A 14,267-nucleotide genomic window follows, 5' to 3' on the forward strand; every position below is an offset into this window, starting at 1 on the left:
TTTGCACCCGTGAAGAAATGATGTTCATCATAAAAGTTCTCCTTGAGGAATCTGGGTCTATTTGTACCTCTGAATGGCTGAAGTTGCTTGAGTTGAAGATTTGGCTTGTATCTTCCCATAAGTCCTCGAACCTCTTCTTCCATTTGTAGAGCTTGATCCACAACAAGTGATGACTGAGGATTTTGAACAAGGGGCTCATCAGCAGTAGCCTCAACATGAGGAGCAGTTTCTTCAGCCACAAGTTCTTCATTTGGAAGAATATGCTTTGGAGATTCATCAATGACAGCCTCGCTGGCAGCGGGCTGAGGATGAGATGCAATAATATCTTCAATCGTAGTTTGATCCACAGTTTCTTCAGCTGATGCAGCTAGTACTTCCTCGAGAATGGACTTCATCGGAGTGTGACATTTTTTTTGACAAGCTACTATAGGGAAACACCCCACATCTTTTTTTATTCCATTAACAGATTATATGTACACGAGAGGGGGTTGGGATGTACAAAAGAGGAGGGGCTGGGAAGGGTACAAACCTCAAGGAGGTAAGAAAGATATCCACTTAAGTAGATCATCCCCAAAATTTAGCCTTAATCCTGTGAGCTAAAAGGGATATATCGTGAATGAAACCATATTTCCATTTACTGAAGCGTGGTTTCTCATAGTTGAAGATCCTGGCATTTCGAACTGTCCAAATATTCCAGCAGGTAGTAAACACAACTTCAGTGAAAAAAGGATGATGAAACTCCTTTCTGGTTGACAGTGAAGTGGTCCACATAGAATTACCCTGCCATGAGACCTGGAGATAAGTCCACACCCTGCTGCTGAAGAGGCAGTTAAAGAAGAGATGATCTCTATGCTCTTTGATTCTAGCATGACAAAGAATACATAGATTTGACTTAGACACCTTCCAGTGCCTTCTTTCCAGCATGTCCTGTGTGTTGAGCCTGTCCATGATGAGCATCCAGGCAAACATCTTGATTTTCATTGTGCAACAACTTTTCGATATCCATCCAAGAAGTGGGTTGGGAACAATGGGCAGGTGCACATGAACATAATATTTTTTGGCAGTATAAGATTTACCATCACTATTCCACAGCCAGATATCCTTGGAGGTTGGATCCTTATCAAGATTCTGAATTAAAGAGGTGACTGAATCCAACTCTTGATGGGCCGTGTCAGATTCGGAGTGTGACATTCATTAGATCCAGTATGAATTTCCTCGATGACATCAGGGGACTAATGATTTTGAGGAAGTGGTGTGGCTAGTGGTGAATTGGGATGTGCTCCTTCCCAATATTCATCATTAATGACTGGTATGTGATAGTCAATATCCACATCTTCTTCCATTTCTTCAACGCCCGCCTCTTCAGCAGAAAACCGAGGCATGGGTGATGATGCTTGAAGGATGGAAGTGTTCTGGTCCACTTCAATTTCTTCATCGATCGTCTGTGTGGAAGTAGCAGATCAATTTTCTTCAATTTCTTCACCCACTTCACGGATGAAATGTTCTTCACCAAATGGCACCATATCATAAGAGGATACTGTACTGATAGGAGTAGCATCAATTGGTGCACCTGAGGAACTTGTCAAAGTCCTCAAGCGTTTGGCTTCTGAGAAATCTGTGCTAGTTGACGCTTTACGCTTCTTAGTGGCTTCCTATTCAACAGTCTTAGTTTTCTTCACTTCTCATGCAGAAGAAAGTGTCAAGTTCATCACTCTTTAATATTTTGTGGTTGGTGCAGATTCTTCAGGCATGACAGATGCAGCCATCCTCGGAAAAGCATTTTCTCCAGGCGCAAAAGTTTCTTTAGCTGGCTTGCCAGGTTCTTCAGGTGCAATTTCTTCAGGCGCTTGACTTTCTTCAGCAGACCTGACTATTTCTTCAGCACATCGAGCGGAGGAGCTAGCTTGAGGAATTTTTGGTTCCGTTGGAGCTGCAACCTTGGTATTGTGATCTGAGATGGCCTCGGTCGCCACATTGACGAATTTTACCTTTGCACCTTTCCAGTCAGCATGATAGCGACTGTATTCTTCACTAAGTTTTTGATCTTAGTCTGAGTGGAAATCAACTGTTCAAGAGACAAAGAGAGGAGGTTGTTCTGCCGAAATCTTTCCTTCTGAATCTGTTCCTTTCTAGCCCTTTTTCCCTTCTCAACCTTCCATTTTTCTTGGGAAATGAAGGTCGTTAGCACATGGATTGGCCCAGGTGGGAGCTGCAAATCATCAATAGGAGTCTGAGGATTTTGATACATGGTGTCGATAAAGTCTAACACCACCCTGGGATCCAGCATCAGAGGAATGTTTTTGCCTTTTGCCTGAGCAACCCTCTCTTGTTTGCTTCTGATGATTTGAGGAAGTTCTTCATCATCAGCTTCATCATCCTCAGATCCCAAGGGAATATCGAAGACCACCTTGTTAGGGCTCGGTCTTTTGCCTCGCCCAACAGTAATCTTTTTCTTCATGGTTGCACTTGAAGAAGTGTGTGCAGAGCCAAATGCAGACGGTCCTTAGGGAATTTCAGTTCCCATTGTTCACTGACTTGTGTTGAGTTGTACTCGCGCTGAGGACTTTGCAGCAGTTGCTGAGGTAGTTGCAGCCACATTTGGAGGTGGTTGAGGATTTTGTTGTGAGGATTTTGAAGTTGAAGACTTGGTCTTCATAGCTAATTTCTTCATGAGAGCTCGCTTAAGAGTAGTTTTAGTGCTAGAAGCTTCAGCAGCACAGGAAGTGGAAGTAGAAACTGCAGCAGCAGTTTCTAGGTTGAAATTCCTCACTACATATTTTGCAATCTTCTATAGCTTTGCCTGACGTTTATCCCATTAAGCTGGAAATATCTCACCACTAACGATGCTTGTGGGATCAGCAATTTGTCCTTCAACAAGTGGAGGTCTTGGGCATGGTGGATTCAATGTGATTTTTTTCATGTATTTTGGAGTCACATATTTGTACTCCTTCCATCTCTAGCCCATCTCCTCTCAATATTTCCTATGCACGTCTTGCGCTTTTATTTGGTTTCCTTGCCATATATTTATTCATGTAGTGTGCAATATTCATCATACATGTCCTCACGGATTTCAAATGCAGTGTTGGTCTCTTGCTTCTTTCCTCCTTTCTGTTGTCTCTTCCCTTAACCCATTTTATTCACTTGAGGAATTTGAACTTTTGAAGATTTAGAGGAAGTGTGCAAATTTTCTTCAAGAAATGCTACAAATGAGTTAAGTTGATGAGAACCTAGAGATTCGTCAGCAGACATATGACCTCTGAACAGAGTATAGGTGCGAAGAATTTGAAGATGTCATATGCGTTCTTAGAAGATTTTCACAAGTAAATCAAGTTGAGGAATTTGACCAAAGATTGTCTTGAATAATTTCACTAAGTGTTCTTGACTTAGGTTCCAGAGTTGTGCAGATCAAAAAATTCACACAGTTGAGGAATCTTTTGAAGAATAACATGTCTTAGTGAAATAGATCAAGCGTACTAGGATTAGGAGGTGTTCATATGATGAATCTGTTGAAGAATAAACATTTTTTGAATATTTTATGGAAACATAAATATCTAAAAGGGCAATAAAATTAGATCTTAATTACCCTCATCGGTGAACATGATGAACACGGATAATTGGAGGAGAAGTTCATTGGTTTAGATCTTCTACGCCCTAACTCGGCGGCAGAAGACAGCTACGGCGATGGCGGAGTGAAGATTTCCGCGGTCGGCACAAGTACGATGATGCGGAGGTCGAGGCAGTGAAGCTCTTCCTCTCCTTTGGTGATGATTTCCAACAGCGGTGCTAGGTCTGAGCTTCGAGTGGTGAAGAGTGAGATTGAGAGGAAGAGAGTTACTGAAGGGGGTATTTATAGCCGAGGTGAAAATGGTCCGGCCCGAAGTTTTAGGACCAAACTGCCCCTGACTCTTCTTCTGTGTGTGATATGTGTCACCCACATATAAACATGTGGAGTTAGTGGGGGATTGTTGGTTATCAAGTTGTGGGAAGTGGGAGCGGTTTCAGCGGCAACGACCAAAATTTTTGGTAAAGATATTTTTGAGGATTTTGTTCTCAAATTATTCAGGTGACAAGGACTCACTGAAGAATTTGGACGGGTTTCAAGTAGAACGCATATGAAGAATTCGAGAATAGACTGGGTTGAGCTTAGCATAGAGGGGGGATGGGTCCGATCACATTCACTTAGAGGATAAACCAACTTGAAGACTTAGCAATAAGTGAATGATGTTGAGAACTTTGAGAGCTCAAATATAAACATGTATAAGTATATAGTCAATGAGGAACACATGTTGAAAAAGTTTGAAGAATTTGAACTTTTGAGGAATTTGCAAACTTGAGGAATTTGAAAATTTGAAGATTGGAGAATTTCCAAGAATATCAACTTTGAATAATTTCAATTGTGGTTGGTGGCGTAACCCACCATATAAGAACGATGATTTGAAACACTTTGTACAATTGTCGTAGGGTTCTAAGAATCAAATTCTTCATTAATTTCTTCACACTTAGATTGTTTGAACGTGCGTTATATCGACTAGAGGCGGGTGAATAGGTGATTTTTAGATTTTCATCACTGAGGAAATTCATTGTGAGGAAATTCCTCAATGATGAATTAAGTGCAACAGAAATATCGCAGGATCAGAAGTGCAAAGACTACTATAGTAGATTACTTGGTGAAGATTACGAGAATCGGTTTGCACAGCATGCAGGTGCACAGAAGGCAGGTGAAGATTAACTCGAGTGAAGAATTTGAGGTTGAGGTAATTCAGAGAAAGTCTTCAAACAAATTCTTCAAACAACACAGATAAAAGTCTTCAACATACAATTTTGAGGAAATGAAAGAGATGAAGAAATAGAACCCGTAGCTCGATGAAGACAATAGTTGATGACCTAGTTCCAACTATTGTGACAGTTGTACGTCTGGTTCAGAGTGGCTTGGTGTTCAAACCAATGGACACACAATCCCGGGACACACAGTCCCTACCATATTCTCCCTAAGCTAAGGACACACAATCCTCGCCCAACACTCATGGTAAGTCTTCATGGCAGACTTCCAAACCCTCGCAAACTCGGTCACCCGATGATCCACAATTGACTCCTGGATGCTCTACACCATGACGCCTAACCGTCTGGAGGATGCATAGTCCTCAAAGGTAAAAGGCTTCAATTCCACACAGGAACAAATTCTTCAGTGATGCTCAATCACTTGGCTTTTGGTTTGAGGATTGGTGTTTGGGGTATTTCCTCACTTGATGATTTACTCTCGAAGACTGAGGAATTTGGGTTGCTCTAAATGACAAGTGTAGTTTCTCTTGGAGCAGCCAACCAACTAGTGGTTGTGGGGGGAGGCTATTTATAGCCTAGGAGCATCCCAACATGATTTGACATAAATGCACTTAAATAATGTGACCGTTGGGTGGATAAGATCAGTGAGGTGGCGCGTGTCACAGCAACGGTTGGAACTTTCAACTGAGAAAGTCCTCATGTCTCTCATATTCCTCACTTGAGGCTTTTGTAGGTTTAGGCTTGGGTTGAGCATCATGAGGAAATTCATTCCGTAGTATCACTTCGACCCCTTTAACAGTACAGTTTTTCTATGACTCAAGAGTAAAGAACATGAAACAAAAAGAGTAAATCTTCACGCTTCAAAGTCTTCAGACTGATTTTCTTCAGGACCCACCGAATTCCTCATCTTCAATATCTTCATGAGGAATATCAATTTCATCGCAATTTCTTCGTGATCAAAGTCTTCAAGTTAAGACCAATTTATTCAGCCGAAGACATTCATTTATAAGGGTCGATATTAATCATATAACTCAAAATCCTCAGCGACTTATAGAGCCTGTGTACACTTACAAACACATTAGTTACTTAACCTATAAGTCTTCAAACCACCAAAATCACTAAGGGCACTAGATGCACTTACAATCTCCCCCTTTTTGGTGGTTGATGACAATTAGGTTAAGTTTTCAACGAGGTTAAAGAATATGAAATGTAAGTACTGAGTTTGAGGAATTTGAAATCAAGATACTGAGAGACCCCCCCCCCAGTGAAGATGTGCATATTTTGAGGACTGTGCTTTGCACAACAGATGCACATTGATGATTTATATCATGGATATCTCCCCCTATATTTTGTAAATCATACATACATTTCACATATAATATGAGGAATTTGAAAATGCATGATGAAAAATGGTGTCTGACGAATTTCAGCATGCCTGCATTAATAGACTTTGAGGAATAAGCATGTGAAGAAAAATGTTCAAAAGAGTCAGAGCACCATCGGGCTTAAGTTACAACTCATTACATAAAAACACTTTAGAAGAACCAAGAGTTTGTAACTTAATAATGTTTATAAGCCCCAAAATAGATCCCATTTGAAGACTAACTCTCAGATTTCTCCCCCTTTGTCATCAAGTTACAAAAAAGGGACAAAACTGAGGACTAACGCCCTTTGAAGAAATTCACTTCTTGTCTGATGTAGAGGCATGAGGATTCTTGGAGACAGGCTTCTTCCTTGGAGCAGTGGCAGTGTCTTCTGGTTCTTCAACTGACTCAGCAGTGCGAAATGAAGAAAATGAACTGTCCTCCAAGTGAGGAACTAGAATTGGCTTGAATTTGTTCTTTGGAGGCCATGACCAGTCGAAGTCTTGAGTAAACTCCAATTCCTCAAGTTCCTCTTGAGTCTTCAGATTAGCCAAGGTGTCCCAAGTGCGATCAAACACCTCATGAAGGTAATAGTGATTTTTCTTCACTGCATTCTGAGTTTCATTGAGGGTTTTCACAATGGCACTAAACTGACGTTTAACCCACTTGTGATTTCGATCGACCTTCTCATGAAGACTGAGGAGTAGCTCTGTGTTATTCATCACTCTGGGGGTAGTTGGGCTTGGAGGATCTTTGGTAGAAGTGTCATCATATGAATATTAAGAATCTGCCTTGCGAAATTGGTCATCAAGGGGCCGATTTCCTTCATCAATTACAGACTTGCATTTGCCTTTAACAGGCTCAAATGATTTCTTGATGACTTTGATCGGCGGCAGATATCCGAGGTCATTCTGAAAATCCGCTTGGTAGTTGATGCCTGACCTGTTTCTGATGAATCTCATAATCCACGGCGCATAAGTCTTCAATTCAAATGGCGACAGGGCATTGTCAGCCAAAGTCCTCAAGAAGAAATCATGAAGGTTCATTGGTATGCCATGGATGACATTGAACAGGATATTCTTCATGATGTCTATGACATCTTCTTCATCATCATGACCTTTGATAAGAGCAATGGCATAAGACAAGATTCTGTAGACTGTTCTTGGTTCATTCCTCAAGTCTTGTACCAGAAATCGAGTCCTTGGGGGTTGTTGGTCCTTGGCCAAAGGCTTCATGAGGACTTCCATCAGCCTCTTGGGCAGTTCACGTTTATCATACATCAGAACTGCATCCTTTGAGGGAATTGAGATTGGAAGAGCTCAAAGCAATTCTGTGGCAGGCGCTTTGTAATGCGTGTGCTGAGTCATCCAATCCAAAACCCAAGTGCTGACATCCTTTGGATCGCCAGAGATGTGCAGTGTGGCGTAGAATTGAAGAATGATGTCACTGTTCCAATCTCCAATGTCAGTGCAGAAAGGCAGTAATCCAGCTTCGTGAAGAACGTTGAGGACTGTAGAAAAGTAAGCTATTTCCTCCATATCACAATGAGGAATATGGGTATGCTGAAATATCTTGTTCCTCCCACAGAGCATAGAAGCATAATAGTTAAACTGATTTCTAGTCCAAAACTTCCTGTGTCTGATGTGAAGCTTGTAATATGGATTTTCGCCAGTGAAGTACATGCGTTCTTCATAGAATGCCTCTTTCTGAAACTTTGGCCTTTTGGAGAAAGGCTGATTCTGCTGTGGTTGAAGATTATGCTGCTGTTCTTGAGGAGTAGCCACTACCATTGTCGTTTCTGTGTTTACCACAACAATAGCGGTTTCAGTGTTCGGCGTAGTACCATTTTCTTCAGTGTGAGCATTTTCCTTGGTTTGAGGATTTTCCTCAGCTTGAGGAATTTGCTTGTTGGAGGAGGCAGTTGCAGTATTCGTCGCTACATTGCCTTCGGATGATGCAGCTGATTTATGAGCAGATTCCTCATGAATGCTTTTCCCATCAGATCCAGTGAGGATTTCAGTTGTAGCAGGAGTCGGAGGAATTTGAGTTGACCTTGGTGAGCGAGGGTGATAACCCACAAGTATAGGGGATCGCAACAGTTTTCGAGGGTAGAGTATTCAACCCAAATTTATTGATTCGACTCAAGGGGAAGCGAAAGAATATTCTCAAGTATTAGCAGTTGAGTTGTCAATTCAACCACACCTGAAAGATTTAGTGTCTACAGCAAAGTATCAGTAGCAAGGTAGTATGATAGCAGCAGTAGCAACAGTAACCAGTAGCAGCAGAGTAACAACAGTAGCAACAGAGTAAAAGTAGCAGAAGCAACAGTAGTAGCGGCAAAGTAACATAGCAAGGACTAGTAGGAAAAGGCTCGTAGGCATTGGATCGGTGATGATTCATCATGTAACAATTATAACACGGAGAGATATGTAACGAGCTCCCGTTCGTCAATCTAATGTAGGCATGTATTCCGTATGTAGTCATGCGTGCTTAGGGAAAAGAACTTGCATGACATCTATTGTCCATCCCTCCCGTGGCAGCGGGGTCCTAATGGAAACTACGGGATATTAAGGTTCTCCTTTTAATAAAGAACCGGACCAACGCATTAACACTTGGTGAATACATGAACTCCTCATACTATGGTCATCTCCAGGAGTGGTTCCGGCTATTGTCACTCCGGGGTTGCCGGGTCATAACACATAGTAGGTGACTACAACTTGCAAGATAGGATCTAAAACACACATATATTGGCAACAACATAATAGGTTCAGATCTGAAATCATGGCACTCGGGCCCTAGTGACAAGCATTAAGCATGGCAAAGTTGTAGCAACATCAATCTCAGAATATAGTGGATACTAGGGATCAATCCCCGTCAAAACTAACTCGATTACATGATAGATCTCATCCAACCCATCACCGTCCAGCAAGCCTATGATGAGATTACTCACGAACGGTGAAGAGCATCATGGAATCGGCGATGAAGAAAGGTTGGTGATGACGATGGCGACGATCTCCCCTCTCTGGAGCCCAGAACGGACTCCAGATCTGCCCTCGAGAGGAAGAACGGGAGGTGGCGGCGCCTCCGTATCGTAAAACGTGATGAACTCTTCTCCTTGATTTTTTTCTGGATGAAACGGACTATATAGAGCTGGATTGAGAGGCGATGGAGCGTCATGGGTTCCACAAGCCTGCCAGGCGCGGCCAGGGGGCCCGCGCCTGGTGGGCTTGTGGGCCCATGGCTCCACTTCATCCGCTGATTCTTGCACCGGTATTTTTCATAAATCCCAGAAAAATTCTCCGTAAATATTCAGGTCATTCCGAGAACTTTTATTTCTGCACAAAAACAACACCATGGAAATTCTGCTGAAAACAGTGTTAGTCCGGGTTAGTTCCATTCAAATCATGCAAATTAGAGTCCAAAACAAGGGCAAAAGAGTTCGAAAAAGTAGATACGACGGAGACGTATCAGATGGTGAGTTTCTTCCCAGAAATTATCATGAATTACCGGAATGCTGCAGCCAGTGTCATCATCACCCACTTGTTCTTCAGTGGTCTTGGGAGGAATGGTGGACTAAGGAATATCGTCTATCTATATTTCCTCATCCATTATTTCTTCATCTTCAGCATCATCCATTTCATCATCTTCTTCAGGAATGGCATAGTCAACTCCGAAGGGAAGATCAAGTATGATGGTGCTACATTCAGAGGATAGCATCCATTGGGGCCGTTGAAGACTCTGACTCAGTGACCTTCAGGTGTTTGGCCACTGAGGTTTCTGAGGTCATTGAAGCTTTTCTCTTCTTTGCTTCTTTCTCAGCCGCTTTAGTCTTCTTCACGTTTGATGCAGACGGAGTCACTTTCTTCACCTTTGAGGGTTGTGGTGAAGGAGCCGCTTCATCAGGCACTGGTGCAGAGTCAGGCCTGGCAGTTTCGTCAGCTGGAGCATTTTCTTCAGCTGGAATATCTTGAGGAATTTTCTCAGCAGCTGGTTGATCAGTTTCATCTTCCTCAGACAGCTGAACAATGTAGCTTGACTGAGGTGGTGTTTGCTGCATTGGAGGGGCCGCTCTCTTGTTGTATTCATCAATAGCAGCAGTTGCAGCCTTGATGAAATTCACCTTGATGCCTTCATGGTCAGTGTGAAGACTTGTATACTTGTCTGTTAGAGTTTGAAGTTCAGCCTGAGTTGATACAAGTGCTTCAAGCGTCAGCTCGAGGAGATTCTGCTTGAGGATTTTTTCCGTCTTGAGTTTTGCAGCCTTTGCTTTCTTGGCTTGCTGCTCTTTCCATTTTGCCTCATCGATGAAAGTGGCTACCATATGACTGACACCAGGGGGAAGCTTTAAGTCATCAACATGGGTGTTTGGATCTTCATACCAGAGGTCGATGAAATCCAGCAAAACCTTCGGGTCCATGGCTAGAGGAATGGAGCTACCGGAGGCTTGTGCAACCCGTTCCTGTTTGTTTCTGATGATAGCTTGAAGTGTCTCCTCATCAAATTCTTCACTTCCTTCTGATGCAGAAGGAACGTTGATGACTTTGCTTGGACTTGGCCTGACGCCTCTACCAACCGTCATTTTTGTCTTCAATAAAGTAGGTGAAGACTTTGCAGCAGAGCTAGTGACACACGATACTGAGGAACTTGATTAAGCAGGTTGATGCTTAATGAGCTGCTTCTGTTGTGGTTGTGAAGACAGTGGTGCTATTGAAGATTTTGCTGCCGTTGTAGCCTTTTATGACAATTGCTCTTTTAGCACACGGGCTTTGGGTTTCTTCAGCAAAGCCTTCTTCTGAGAAATAGCTGTAGCACAGGCCTCAACATCTGAAGAAGTGGCTGCAGCAACAGAGTCATCATTGAATTTCTTCACAGCTCTTTTGCCTTCTTCTGTAACTTAGACAAATATTTGTCTTTCTCATCAGGGTAATCCTCAATAGTTTCAACGCTTGAGGGATGAGTGACTTCTTGATCACCCTGTGGAGGCCTTTTGCAAGGTGGCTTGAGGGCGAATTTCTTCGCATACTTTGGAGTAACATATTTGTACTCCTTCCAGTCCTTAGCCCACCTGCGTTCAATTTTCTGAAGCCTTATCTTGTGCCTTGCCATGGTTTCTTTACCATGAATCTCCTCATATGGAGTGCGATAGTTAGCATATATGTCTTCAGGTATTTCAAATGTTGTGTTCTGTTCAAGCTTCTTTCCTCCCTTTTGCTTCCGGTCATCCTCCATTTTCTTCAACTAAGGCTTTTGCTGAGGAATCTGAACTCTTGATGGTTCTGATGACACAGGGAAAGTTTCTTCGAGAAATGCTGCAAATGAGTTAAGTTGATGAGAACCTAGAGAATCGTCAGCTGAAATTTTTGTACGTGTGAACAGAGTGTAGGTGCGAAGAATTTGGAGAGGTCATATGCATTCTCAGATTGAAGAAATTGAAAAAAAATAGAAGTTGAGGAATTTGACTAGTGGGTTGAGGAATTTGACTAAGCATTCTGATCTTGGGTTCCAGAGTTGTGCAGATTCGAGAATTTACACCATTGAGAATATCATGAAGAATTTTAGTGGCTTAGTGAAATTCATCAAGTGTTTGAGGAATGAGTGTGCATCGCTGACAGACACTCTGAGGAAAAATAGATTTTGCGAGTCTAATGTGAATTAAAAGATCAACAGAGGCAGTAAAAATAGATCGTGAGTCTAAACCGAACTGCCCTTGCCCATTCGTCTCTGCATGACATGTGGAGCCCATGGCTGAAGCAGTAGAGTTCTTGGTTATCCAATCGTGAGAAGTGGGTCCAGTTACCGTGTAATGTTATAAGAATGATTTTTGAATTTTTGAGGATTTCATTGCAAAGTCATGAGCTGACTAGGACACAGTGAGGATTTTGAACAAGTGTCAACTAGAACGCATATGAAGAAATGAATAGACTCGGTTGAGCTTAGCATAGAGGGGAGTAGGGTTCGATCACATTCACTTAGCTGAAATATCAAATTGAAGACTGAGCTATAAGTGAATGCTGTTGAGGACTTTGAAATCACAGTCTATATATATATATATATATATATATATTGCAAATGAAAATCATCAAAAGTTTGGAAGATTTTGAAGATTTTGAAAAACTTGAGGATTTTGTGACAAAGTGTCAGATTGATGAATTTCAACTTTGAAGAAAAACAACTTGAAGAATTTCAAAGTTGGGTGGTGGCGTAACCCACCGTATAAGAATGATGATTTCAGGTGCCACGCACAATTGTCGTATGGCCCTGAGAACCAAATTTTTCATTAATTTCCTCACATTAAGACTGATATTCTTCATTGATTGAAGAAAATCTATTTTCTTCGTGTGTTGCACATCTAAGTCATCAATTTTGCGTAAGTGTTAGGATGTGTGCATATTTTCACAAAACATTTGAAGACTCTAGGATATTTAGCTCACACCTCAACTTGCAAAACCTTCTCTTAGCCAAGGGCTTAGTGAAAATATCTGCTAGCTGATCGTCAGTCTGCATATGACGATGATTATATTGCCGTTGAGGACATGGTCCCGAAGAAAATGATGATGAATCTGGATGTGCTTAGTCTTCAAGTGTTGTACTGGGTTGTAGGTGATCTTGATTGCACTCTCATTGTCACAGTAGAGGGGCACATTCTTCATGTTGGTGTCGTAGTCTCTAAGGGTTTGCTTCATCCACAACAGTTGAGCATGGCAGGATCCACCAACAATGTACTTAGCTTCGGCAGTGGAGAGAGAGACACAGTTCTGCTTCTTTGAGGACCAGCACACTAATGATCTTTCGAGGAAATGGCAAGTGCTAGATGTTGACTTGCGATCCACATGGTCACCAGCATAATCATAATCAGAATATCCAATGAGTTGAAGATTTGAGCCCTTGGAGTACCATAATCCTAGTGTTGGTGTGTGAGCTAAGTATCGAAGAATATGCTTCGCATCCTTATGGTGTGATTCCTTCAGTTTTGCTTGAAAACAAGCACACATGCAAACATTAAGCATTATATCTGGCCTAAATGCACATAGATACAATAAACAACCAATCATCGAGCGATATACCTGTTGATCAAAATCTTTACCATTTTCGTCAGTGCAGAGGTGGCCGTTAGTAGGCATATGAATCTTGGCGCCTTTGCATTCATGCATGTTGAATTTCCTCAGAGCATCCTTGAGGTATTTCTCCTGTGGTATGAAGATGCCATTGCATTGTTGATGAATTTGAAGACCTAAGAAGAATTTCTGCTCCCCCATCATAGACATCTGATATTGTTCACTCATCATGTAAGCAAATTCATCACTGTAACGTTTGTCAGTACAACCAAAGATAATGTCGTCGACATATATTTGGCACAAAAATAGTTCATTGTCATAGGATTTTGTGAAAAGAGTTGGATCGAGTGAACCAAGTTTGAAGCCTTTCATATTAAGAATTCCTTCAAAGTATTGTACCACGCCCGAGGGGCTTGCTTGAGGCCATAGAGTGCCTTTTTGAGTCTGAACACTTTGTCTGGATAATTCGGATCCTCAAAACCAGGGGGCTGAGCAACATATACTTCTTCCTCAAGCTTACCATTGCGGAATGCACTTTTCACATCCATTTGATATAGAGTAATATTATGATGATTATCATAAGCAAGTAGTATTCGAATAGCTTCAAGTATAGCAACAGGTGGAAAAGTTTCATCGAAATCAATTCCTTTAACCTGTGTGTAGCCTTGGGCTACAAGCCGTGCCTTATTCCTCACCACTTGACCATCCTCATCTTGCTTGTTTCGAAAAATCCACTTGGTGCTAATGATATTGTGCTTGCGAGGATCTGGTCGTTTGACGAGTTCCCACACGTCATTAAGCTTGAATTGAAGAAGTTCATCTTGCATGGCTTGAATCCACTCATGTTCCATGAAATCTTCAACAACGTTTGAGGGTTCTGTGATAGACACAAAAGAGAAATGCCCACAAAAGTTAACTAAATGTGAAGCTTTCGAGCGAGTGAGAGGACCTGGCGCATTGATGTCATCGAGGATTTTGTCAAGTTCTACTTAATTTGCAATCCTTGGATGAGCTAGTTGAGGATTTTGTCCGGGCTGAGGAATTTGATGTGGAGCAATTTCCTCAGGTG

This window comes from Hordeum vulgare, chromosome 2H (genome assembly GCF_904849725.1).
Source record: "Hordeum vulgare subsp. vulgare chromosome 2H, MorexV3_pseudomolecules_assembly, whole genome shotgun sequence".
Taxonomy (NCBI): Eukaryota; Viridiplantae; Streptophyta; class Magnoliopsida; order Poales; family Poaceae; genus Hordeum; species Hordeum vulgare.